General features: G+C 45.1%; 1 protein-coding gene across 2 annotated transcripts in view; it reads right to left on the minus strand.

The window, feature by feature from the left end:
- The window catches only part of tjap1 (tight junction associated protein 1 (peripheral)), a 68395-nt gene extending 57030 nt beyond the window's left edge, over positions 1-11365 (minus strand). For both annotated transcript variants that reach the window (XM_007898237.2, XM_007898238.2), the window contains exon 1: positions 11166-11365. The gene's annotated coding sequence lies outside the window, so the exon portion shown is untranslated. The remainder of the gene's footprint in view (positions 1-11165) is intronic.
- Between the last annotated feature and the right edge of the window lie 716 nt (positions 11366-12081).

Consider the following 12081-nt stretch of genomic DNA (forward strand, 5'->3'; position numbering starts at 1 on the left):
GCTGGACGTACGAATTCGGACTCCAGGTAACGCCTTCCAGCAGCTGTTGCCCCAAACCTCAAAGCTTCCTCATCAGCTACCTGGCAGCCTTCAGCGAGGTGGAAGGACCTTTACATGATGGCTTGTGAATTGCTAGCCACCTTGATTTTCTCGAGATCCAGGTTTAATGCCACGTACCAGGCTTACTCAGAACCAGCTGTTCAATCCAGGTCCTCATGCGAAGGGCCTTGGCAAATAGACGTGCGCGCTGTGAAGCTGACTCCACCTCCAGGATGCTTAGCGACAGGTCAGTACAGCCTGGAGCCCTCACATGTTTGCCACAAATCCACCTCACTTCTTTTTCAGCATGGCCCTTCAGGACAGTGTCCAGGCTGAAGTTGGTGTCCACCACAACCCCAAGGTACCAATAAGAGTCAACAATTGAGACAGATGCCTTTTGTATATTCCAATCAATACCCTCGATGTCTTTTCCTAGAACGTGCAGAACCATGATTCCGCAATTGGGGTCAGCTACCTCCATGTCCTACCCATTTGGCCCAGTATTCAAGATGGCGGATGCAGCCCAGAAGGACCCCTCTTTCCAGAGGGGGGGTTTGGCAAGGCTGAGTAAGTCTACTGCCGACCCTTACACGGATCTTGAGAGCTGGAATACAAATTCCGGATAAAATTCAGGATTTGGCCATGTACTCCCATGGCGTTTGTTTCACCATGAGGACCTCATGAGTCAATAGGTCAAAAGCCTTGTGACAGTCGATGAACGCAACGTCAGTTCAAGGTCTTGGGTATCAGGCTCAGAAACAATTTTCGAACATCATGTCAGCCTCAAGCACTCAACAACAACAACAAGATTCCATTTATAGAGTGCATTTCACGTCGGGAGGACGTCCCAAGGCGCTGAAATGCTAGACATGCAGTGAAGAAGCCAAATTTAGAAATGCTAGACATGCAGTGAAGAGGCCAAACATTGCAGTGTATAAAGTTTGTGGGGCTGGCTTTCAAACTAATTATTGCTTATACTCCAAGCATTAATACAAAACCTTCCCCACTATACTGTACTATAAGTCGAACAAAGAACTCTTCATTCCACTTGGGTTTCATCAGTTGAAATGCTAGCGACTTGGGAGTGCATCAAATCCCCATTAGACCACAGAGCTTCTCCAGAGAGAAGACAAGAGGCTACTGAATTGCCATCAAACCACAGAGGCGTTCTAAAAACAACCCAAATCATCTGTAAACCACAGAGTCTCGTTTCAGACCAATCACATTTGAAAACAATGAATTTAGACCTTAAATTTCAGACTCAAGACATCTAAGTTCTTTATTTTTAAAAAAATTAAATATTTTGCTTTGCTAGACTCAGAAAGGCTAAACTTTGTTAAATGCAGTAGAATAAATTTACCATAGATATTCTTAGAACAAGCTGGTATTACCACTCCCATTCTTGAATGATTTGCAGACATATCTCCCACCCACAAATCACACCCCACACATACCGCCAGAGGTAGTGGGAGGAGTAGGAGAGACATGTCTGACAAATTCCAAAAGTCTCCTACTGGGAAGAATGATTGTGTGAATATCAAATGAGGGCAAGATTCAGCTTGTCTGCAGTTTGCTCCATGATTAAATAGACTCATAACATGTTTATATTACAAGTTTGCCTGCAGAGGCAAGCCTGGCTATGCAGGTAACCCAAATTTAAAAGCAGTCAAACTTCTTGGTGCCACGTTAACTCAGACCTTTTTCAGAGTTCAAAAGCTATTGCCTCTGCAATGAGTCATCTGCACCTCTGTAATAAAAAGGTTTGATCACAGTGTGAAAGGACATCTGGCAATATCATGCAATAGTTGCAATAATGACAAATAGATTGTGCAACTTTAGCATTTTTTCCAAATAACCATAAGGAAAGTAAGGATTGCAAAACCAGGAAAATGAGCATAGTCACTTGATACGAATCAATCACCTGGTTATTATTTCAGTCACAGCAATGAGAACAAATATCAAAGTCTTTCCACTACAAGTACCTGGCTCCCCTTCAGACAAAGTCCATCAATGTAAAAGTGGCGAGTACAGGATAAAAAGCACCTCCTGTAAGCACCCTAACTTTAACAATGAATTTAGACCTTGAATTTCAGACTCAACAAGTCAAGGTTCACAGCCAGTGTTTCAGGAACCACAGTATAAATACAGTGTAACACTTATCACCTAGATTCACAAGGGAAGGATGGGCACTCGGACAAGGTCCACCAGGAAATGCATCACAGCATGAGTCAGCGCCATCAGGGAGAGGAAAATGTGGGTGAGGAGGGTGAAACAATACATCAAAGTTCTGTTTTTTTAATTTAAATATTTTGCTTTGCTCGACTCAGAGAGGCTAAACTTTGTTTTAAAGCATCCAGCGTCTGCAAACCCCTAATTTCCAGCGTTGCAGTATTTTGAGTTAGGGTGAAACAATATTCTAGTCCATCAATTTTTTGGTTCATCTGGGAGTCTGACACATGTAGAGAGTATCAGGCACAGGTTGGCAAGAGCCAAGGCTGCTCACTGCTTGAAAGCAAAGAGACCACATCACCCAGCGTCGCATATTAACATAGGCACAGTTGCAGCGGCCACATTTTTATTCATAGCTCCCAAGGAAGACAAGTGTTTATATATCAAACAGACTTCAATACCTCCAGGCACATAAACAATAGGGAATTTCAAACACTGTGCACCATTTGTGATCAGAGCTGGATTTTGCTAATTATAAACAGAAGCAGAAAATTTAATTACACAATTCCTTGGAGGAGGGAACCCTCTCCGGTTACAAACAGATGCCATTGGTCTTTAGCTAGATTCCTAAATTACTTGTCAATGGAAAGTGTCGATAAATAGTTAAATTTGTATTTGAATAACTTTTATTGAGAAGTTGAGAATTCAGCAGTTCTCCCTCTCCAACCATCTTCTTGAAGCTCACCTCCTCCCACCCAAGGGACACACTATTCAGGCATAGTCAACTTCACTCTGTAGGAAGTTCCTGAACTGCTGCAATTCCTTTTAATGGCTCAGACATGAACCTCAGCAAACAAACCAGCAAAAGTGGGGCCGATTGCATCTCCTGGCCATGCTATGGCTTCTCAGACATTGTGATCTAAGCGCTCTTGGACACAACCCCGCATAAGGGGTGCTTTATGAATGCAAGTTGTTGGGACACTGCAACAAAACAGGGGAATAGAGGTGATAATAATGCAAAACGGGAGGGGAGGGGGGGATTGCAACAAAATAGGCAGAACAGAGAGAGAAAAGGTGTGTCTGGGACCCAGATGATGTGGTAATGGTCACAGAAGAGGGGAAAGGTCTGAAACTGTTGAAATCAATATTGAGGCCAGAGGGCTGTAAGATCTCTAGCAGATAAATGAGGTGTTGTTCCTCGAGCTTGCGCTGAGGCTCATTGGAACAGAGTAGGAGACTATGGATGGAGAGGTCAGAGTGCGAGTGGGGGGTGAGCTGAAATGGCAAAGACTCGTCAGAACTGGGGCATGTTGGGAGGGAGAGGCTTTTAAGGGCTAACAGAGAGGGGGGAGGCAGGGAGGCAGGGCAAGACTCTTTGCCACTTCAACTGCTTCCTCTTCAACCAGGATACAGTAAGGTTTGGTCACCTTTCAGGCAGGAGTTTGATTCAAGGTGCTTGATGTTGCAGCCTCAATAATTCAGCTATTCCTGTGATGGGAGTTTAACTCCAGACTAGTGTGAACAACTGAAGTCTTCTCAAATATCTTGGTCATAGCAAACCATATGTAACCCTGCAACTTTAATTTACAGCTGTAAATCAAGCTTTGTCTCCATACTTCCAAAGGCCTTCTCTGATTGACAACATTCTGCCATAAGCTCAATTGTACTTTACACTGCATTTAATTGAAGTCCTCACAGTATGTTCTCAATGGGAATCCCACAATATCAATGCAGAATTCTTCATGCTGGGTTCTCACTATCAATCCCACAATATGAAACTGATTTCTCATGCTGCTGTCTCTAGTAATACCACAACATAGGCCTCAATTTCTCACACTGCTTTCTCTAGAAAATTGTATATTTCCAGGACAGAATTGCTCACGCTGCAATGCGAACTGCAATATGAATCCCATAATTTCAGGAAAAAAATCTTTATCTGTATTCACTCTCAAATTAAAATTCTGTGATACCAGAATTGAAGCTGCTGGTGAGTATGGAAACAGATAAAATACGAGCTACCACTTAGTTTTCCCTTGAACATGAATGAAGGACAAAGTGGGACTCTCTCCCTTCTCCTCAGTAAAAAAGCCAAGAGGAATTTCACCAGGAAGCTACACTGACAACAAAAGTAAGTGACATTCAAGTACTAAATTCCTTCAAGCACAAGTCTGTTGGAATGACACCATCCGTTCTTTAATTATACTGATAAACAGAAATTATGATCACGCTTGAAAATAAAAATCCATGCACGACATCATTCCCATCCATAGCAGAGTAAAAAAAATCCTAGTTACAATCAAACATTTGGTACAACGTGTGCCCCTGTATGAGCTCAACCAGTGACAGTGCACTTGTACTCAGGCTGCTGAGTCAACGAATGCACACTGTCTGCCCTGGGAATTCATGAAAAACCTGCAGTTCTCTGCATGCAGCACATTTCACGTGTTGTGCTGGCGAGCCAGTAGCAGTAGCTTTTAGGACATTAGCTTCACAGCTACTAGTCCTGCCTGCTGTGGTTCTTTCGCATCAGTTTCTATACCTCAATGATCTGTAAGACTATGCCATCTTGAGCAGCAGTATTATTGAACCTGGAAATACATGATATCCATTTTATAGATTACACACGGTTAGGAGATTGTGGATAGTCATATTTCATTCAGTATTCTTGACAATGTCACATCAGACAAAGGGGTCCTCAATTGGACAAAGTGAGACTCTCTTCCTTCTCCTCAATAAAAAGACGAGGAATTCCACCAGTAAGCTACACTGACAGTGTGCCCCAACTAACAGCCCAACCTGTACCTACCCTTCCTATCCAAAGTCCTGGAACATATTGTTGTCACTCAACTTACTCCCACGACTTCCTCCGCTCTCTGTTTGAGGACCTCCAGTCAGATTTCTGCCAAAAGCACTGAAACAGTCCTTTTCCTCTGTTGCCTCTCTTTCCCCATCCACCTCCATAGGACTGTACTCTCTTACTGCTACCTGAGCCATTGCCTTCACTGTATCTCGCCTTCGCTCTCCCAGTTTCTCCTCCTGCCCCTGCACAGACACTTGTGGAGTACCTCAGTGCCCTCCTTTGTCTCATCTACATGCTCCCTGTTGGGGTTGTCATCCATAGACACAAGGTTATCTTCCACATGCATGCGACTGACAGCCCAACTTACCTTTATACTTCTCTTGACTTCAGATTCACTGATGTTCTGTCCATTTCCCTGTCAGAAATCAAGGCCTGGAAGAGGTAAAGCTTCTTCCATATGGATGAGACAGAAGAAATCCTCCTTGATTCCTGCAAACATGTTCTCTCTCCTGACCCTGACCTCAACACCCTCCTGACTTCTCTCCAACTCACCAAACAACCCTAGCACAACCCTAGCGTTCTTCAATCCCCTGCTTTTTTTCTCCCTCACATCTGGTCACCTACCAAGACCACCGCCTTTCTTCATCTCCACCATCTCACGCCAAATGCCCCTTAAAAACCTCATTGATGCTTTCGTCATATCCAGCTTCAACTTGTCCAACACACTTCTAGTGTGACTCCCCTGATTAACATTCACAAGCTGCAACTCATCCAGAACTCTGCCACTCGTATCCTTGCCAGCTCACATCGCAAGCCCAAGATCTAAGCCCTCGCCAGTCTCCCAGCCATACGATTTCAAGGTCGTCACCCTCACCAACAAATCCAGAAACTCTCCGGCACCTCTTTATCTCTACCATCTTCTCCTACACTGCTCCTCAGCCTACCCCTTCCACTCAGCTAACTCAATCCTGCTACGCATCACATGTCCTCTATGCACCACCATCGGTAGCCAAACTTTCAGTTCATACGCCCTTAACTTGTGTAACTCCCTCCCACTGCCACTCTGGCCTATTGCCGCTCCCCTTAACATCCCTCTCACCCCCCCCATCACTACCACCACCTTTCCATCTTCAAGAGAGGGGGCACCCTTTTTAAATACACTACGAAGCAAAATATTGCTAGATCTATAGTACTACTAAAAAAAAGTTCCCTTTGTAATGTTTCAGATTCACCTTTGAAGATTAGCAAGGAACCCTATACCTTGCTAACCTTGGGACGTCCTCCCGACGTGAAAGGCGCAATACAAGTGTAATCTTGTGTTGTTGTTATATTCCAAAGTCTTGTCTGAGGTACACACACTCAGGTATCGTTTCACTGGAGTCAACAATCCTCCACAGTGTAACTAGAGCAAAACAGAATAATTTCAATCATGTTAAACTGTAGGTGCAAAGTGGAGTAGCAATAGCTCTGCTTTAATTACAATGACAAGTGGAGAGCTATTAAAGAGTAGGTTTCATCAATACCCTTTCTGTGCTGTAAATTTCTATAGTTCTTGGTTGAAAATACTGAAGCAATGTAAGACTGACAGGACGATTGATAGCATGAAGAGTACAAGGGTATTTACTCTGCCTTCGCAGGCACCACACCTACAAAATACTAGCATCACTCCTTCACGACACTAACTTCCAGTAACAAGCTGCAAAAAGCTTAGGCTCAAGAGATTAAGTATCGAAATCCAACTCACTGAGCCACATTACTGCTTTGTTCAAAGATTTAACTGACTTGACCACCACTGAATAGCATTAATCCACTTCTGAACAGTTTGTTATTAAATTAACAGTAATTAATCAGTTGCATAGACCAATGCAATGCACAATGTACAAGATGAATTATTCAGGCATCCTGTTCAACTGTAAGGATTTTTTTTGGTCAGCCGAGTTTGTTATACGCGGAAACCCTGCATCATTATGCTTTAGAGCAGGTTAACCCTAACCCCATAGCTTTGCTTTGAGGCCCCTGTGTTAGAGTAGATAGGGATGTGATTCAAAGCTGTGGGAGGGATGATGGTGATAATGCTCTCATGCATTTCACACTGAGATAGGAGTCTCTATTATCTGCTATCCACCTACTGAGAGCTCAAACCAAATTACCTACACTAGTGCCTATCCTCGGGGTGGGGGGGGGGAGCAGGGTCTCCTTGGAACCAAGCTGCTTGGCAGCGGAATTTGAAATTGAGCCAATCCTCTGTGGCTGTTCGATCCACATGACTCCAGAGCATTTTTGATGACAGACCAGTCAGCTTCACTCATCAACAGGACATGGAGAAGCAGACCAGTCAGTGGGAGCAGAAATTATTCCTATTCAGCTCCTATTGCCCCTGCAAGATACAGGATAGGGTGGTCCAAGCAGCAGGAAACTTGCGAGGCAGAGCTCTCAATGGCAAGCTATGCTGCTTTAACTATTTGACCTTCAGAAAGATTCCGACACACACTCCAGGATCCATAAGCTGTGACTGTTGCCTCTCTGGAATTAGGTAAGTCAGGGAGAGAGTTCCCATTCCATTCCAGACACAGAGAAATTTCTACATGTACATTGCATACATATGTGGAACTCTCAGGTTGGTTTGGATAATTAAATTAAATCCCACACGTATCCGATATTCGGCTGACCAAATAAAATAATACAGGTCTCTTTTGAAAGGAAACTCACTTCAATTGCCCCTTCTTTACGAATGCTCTGATCTTGGCTACACACGTCTCTCTGCGTCAGAAAGTTGTGCGTTCAGGTTTCACTTCAGGTTCGAACTCAGTTTAGACTGACACTTCAGTGCAGAACTGGAGATGGGAGCAAAGAAGAGTTGCATTGTCAAAGGTGCCACCCTTCAAATCAGACAATTAAACTAAGGTGTCATCTGCCTGCTGAGGGAGACGTTAAAGATTCCAAGAAATATTGGAAAGGGGAAGGAGCTTCCCCTAATATCTGAGCAAACAATCAGCCAGATAAATTGGTCATTAACTTCTAGCCATTTGTAGAAATTGGCTGCAACAATTCAACAAATACAGTCAGAAAGATTTCAATATTACATTTTTATATACACCCTCTTACCTATTCTCTTTGTGCAACTCCATCAAGTGTCTCAGCAGCCAGTTCAATGAATTGAATTATCACAGCCAAGCCTCATTGTGTTCTCACCCAACAGCTAAAACATATACATTCATTTGACGGCACAAGTATCCTTTTCTTTTCTTTGGGTATTGCTTTGATATAAATTAAAGATGATATATTGGCAAGGTTATAATGCAAACTCAGTAATTATTAAGTAATTGATACTTAAGCATTCTCGCCTCTTGAGTCAGAAGGTTGTGGGTTCAATCCCCACATTGAGACTTTGAGCTCATAGTGCTGCGCACATATTGTTTGACACTTTCACCAAGAATATGCAGAGTCACTACACTTTACAGTAAATCCCATGAAGTGCTTTGAAATATTTTGATGATATAAGGCTCTATGTCAGATAAATTGTGGAGTCCTACAGCTTAGTGGTTAGGGCACTCGCCTCACAAGTGAGAGGACCTGAGTCCGATTCCAAGGCAGGGCGGAGCATTGGGCAAGTTTCCTTACTCCACACGCCTAATAATAATCCCTCCAAAACCAAAAACAATAATAAATTGGTCATTTTCAATCTACGACTGTTTGTGGGATATTGCTGTGCGCAATTGGCTGCCGCGTTTGCCCACAAATATACAGTCAATTCACTTTCCAGTGTGTTCTGTGAAGCGCTTTGGGACGTCCTCCCGATGTGAAAAGCGCTATATCAAATGCAAGGATTATTATTATTATATTATTATTATTCAGTAAACACTAGAACAAAGACCATAAGCTGGTAGCTGCTTTTAAATACTATAAACCAACGAGTTTAAAACATATGCGGGTGTTGCCTCTGTTGCGTAAACTCATTTACATTCTTATTTATCCTGGTCTATTCATTTTACAATAGAACACATCAGCAACAAGTGGTATCAAAGCTCAGGTTCACTAGCAAAGGCCAAGAGTAAAGCAATAATTGTACTGCCATATAACAGTAAAGCAAAGCATTTATAATCTATATCCTATCAAAGTTCAGCACTTATAATATCAATGTGCTATTATTGTACTTTCCACAGGGCAAAAGAAGGTACAGTGCAATGCTTGTAAACTGAAAGATCATTTGTTGAGTAAGAGTTGAGCTGCATCTACAATGAGCGGGTTTTTGTAATAGTCTTTCTGGACCCCAACCCCAATGCCTGGGGTGAAGGTGAGGAAAGATAGATTTTGTGCTCTACACCTGGGAAGCTAATTTGGAAGGTGAGGGGTTTGAACTCCGACTGGTGGTGATGGTTGCACTATGTTCCAAGGAAAGGCAGGGTTAAAAAGAAAAACAATATTTGGTCACTTAATCCACTATTATGTGCAATTGGCTACCGTGTGTCGCCCACGAAAAATAGCGGCCAATATTCAGTCAATTCATTTTACAATATATTCTGTGAAGCGCTTTGAGACATCTTAATGATGAGGTGACAAGGCATTATATCAAATGCAAGGATTATTATTATAAAGGAATACGTTGCAGTCTGTTATCAGGAGAGGAAGATTGTGCTCTAGACCTGGGTGAATTGCACTCCAAGGGGAATATGAAAGGGTATACAATACAAATTACATTTGTATAGTGCCTTTCATGTCGGTAGGATGTCTCAAGGCACTTCACAGAATATATTGTAAAGTGAATTGACTGAATATTTTGTGGGCGAAATACAGCAGCCAATTGCACATAATAGTGGATTGAGTGACCACAGTATAATAATAATAATCCTTGCATCTGACATAGTGCTTTTCAAGTCTTCGAGACGTTTCAAAGCACTTCACAGAATATACTGTAAAGTGAATTGACTGTATATATGTGGGCGAAACGCAGCAGCCAATTGCGCACAGCAGTGTCCCACAAACAGTCATGGATTGAAGTGACCAATTTTATTATTGATTTTTTTTTCTTGAGGGAGTATTATTAGGTGTGTGGCGTAAGGAAATTTGCACAAAGCTTCGCCCTGCGTGGAATCGAACTCAGGTCTCTCGCTTGTGAGGCGAGTGCTCTAACCACTGAACTACAAAACTCCACAGCACTGGTGGGGGGGGGGGGGAAGGGGACAGACTGAGAAAATGTTGCTTCACAGACTGGGGGAAGGGACATCAATCACTGAGCAGAGGGTGGGGAGATGGCACTCATCCAAGTTGGCTCAAGGGCGGATTACATTCCCTGAGAGTGCAAAGGAGAAAGAGGATCATGCCTTTCTGAGGGGGAGAGAGGGAGGACTGTTCTCCTGTTTGGGGGTCGGGTGGGAGCAGAGGATAGAGGTCCACCAAACGATGGGAGTAATGGGGGGGAGGTAATTGCCCTGGAGGTAATGGGGGGGAGGTAATTGTACCTGGGAGGGGGGGGGGGTGGAGATAATTGCCCTGGGAGGGGGGGGTGGAGGTAATTGCCCTGAGAGGGGGTGGAGGTAATTGTACCTGGGAGGGGGGTGGAGGTAATTGCCCTGAGAGGGGGGGGTGGAGGTAATTGCCATGGGAGGGGCGGGGGTGCAGGTAATTGCCCTGGGAGGGGGGTGCAGGTAATTGCCCTGGGAGGGGGGTGCAGGTAATTGCCCTGAGAGGGGGTGGAGGTAATTGTACCTGGGAGGGGGGGTGGAGGTAATTGCCCTGGGAAGGGGGGGGTGGAGGTAATTGCCCTGGGAGGGGGGTGGAGGTAATTGCCCTGGGAGGGGGGGTGGAGGTAATTGCCCTGGGAGGGGGGGTGGAGGTAATTGTACCTGGGAGGGGGGGGGTGGAGGTAATTACCCTGGGAGGGGGGGGGTGGAGGTAATTGCCCTGGGAGGGGGGTGGAGGTAATTGCCCTGGGAGGGGGGGTGGAGGTAATTGTACCTGGCTCTCGGGGCGCGCGCTCCGGCCCCATTTAAATCTCAGCGCGAGCACTAACTGCCGCCGCCGGGGGGGGGTCAGTCAGACTCTGAGCTCAGTCCGCACCTCACAGTCATATCTCAGGTACCGGCGCTCGTCACCGGTTACCAACCGCTCTCGTTAGTCACCAACCAGCTGGTTGGTGTCACTAGTTAAATAAGTTTACCTGCCGCTCCGCTCGCCGCCCGACAGGACTCCCAACAGCTTGTTTGGATCGAGGAGCGGGGGCTCGTTGGCTGATTTCTCTCTATGTTCTTCTCCGGTGTCGGTGTGGCCGGATGTCCCTCAGGCCGGACTCGTTTGCCCCCGGGTCCCGGCTTCACTCTCACTCGCTCGTGCCTCCCGCCGTCTCCTCAACCGCCATACCACCGCGGGGCACGCTGGGTAATCCTCCTCGCCTTCTCCGCGCGGCGCGCGCAGGCCACGCAAGCGATCAACGAGGCGTCAGCGCGTCACACGAGAGGATTCCCTCCCTGGTTCACCGGAAGAGGGATTCCCCCACAGCTCTCCGTTCATGCACATTCTCTCCTTGGCTCGGAAGCAGAGATTGCCTTTCCAGCAGTTAATGCAGGCACTTTGCTCGGTGCAAAAAGGGAGGGGGGGGGAAGGAAATTATTAATAATGATCCATGCATTTGATATAGTCTTATCACGTCCTCAAAATGCTTTGCAGGATATACTGTAAAGTGGATTGACTGTATTTTGTGGGTGAAATGTGACAGGCAATTGCACAAAGGGGTGTCCCATAAACAGCCATGAAGTGAGTGATCAGTTTTATTTGGGGAGTCATCACTAAACATATCTTTCCCCTCCCCTCTCAGCAAACCATAGGGACCGTTCCCTCTGTGACTCCTCCCCTGGCACCTTCCCAAATACCTGCCCTTTTACCTCCTCCTATACCACTGTCCAGCTCCCAAACACAGTTTTCAAGTGAGACAGCGATTTACATGTACTACCACCAATGTCGTTCGCTGCTCACGATGTGGTCTCTACATTGGGGAGACAAAATGCAGATTGGGTGACCAATTTGCCGAATACCTCCATTCTGAGTGCAAACACAACCCTTAGCTTCCAGTTTCTTGC

The sequence above is a fragment of the Callorhinchus milii genome, unplaced genomic scaffold, assembly GCF_018977255.1.
Source record: "Callorhinchus milii isolate IMCB2004 unplaced genomic scaffold, IMCB_Cmil_1.0 Scaffold3, whole genome shotgun sequence".
NCBI lineage: Eukaryota > Metazoa > Chordata > Chondrichthyes > Chimaeriformes > Callorhinchidae > Callorhinchus > Callorhinchus milii.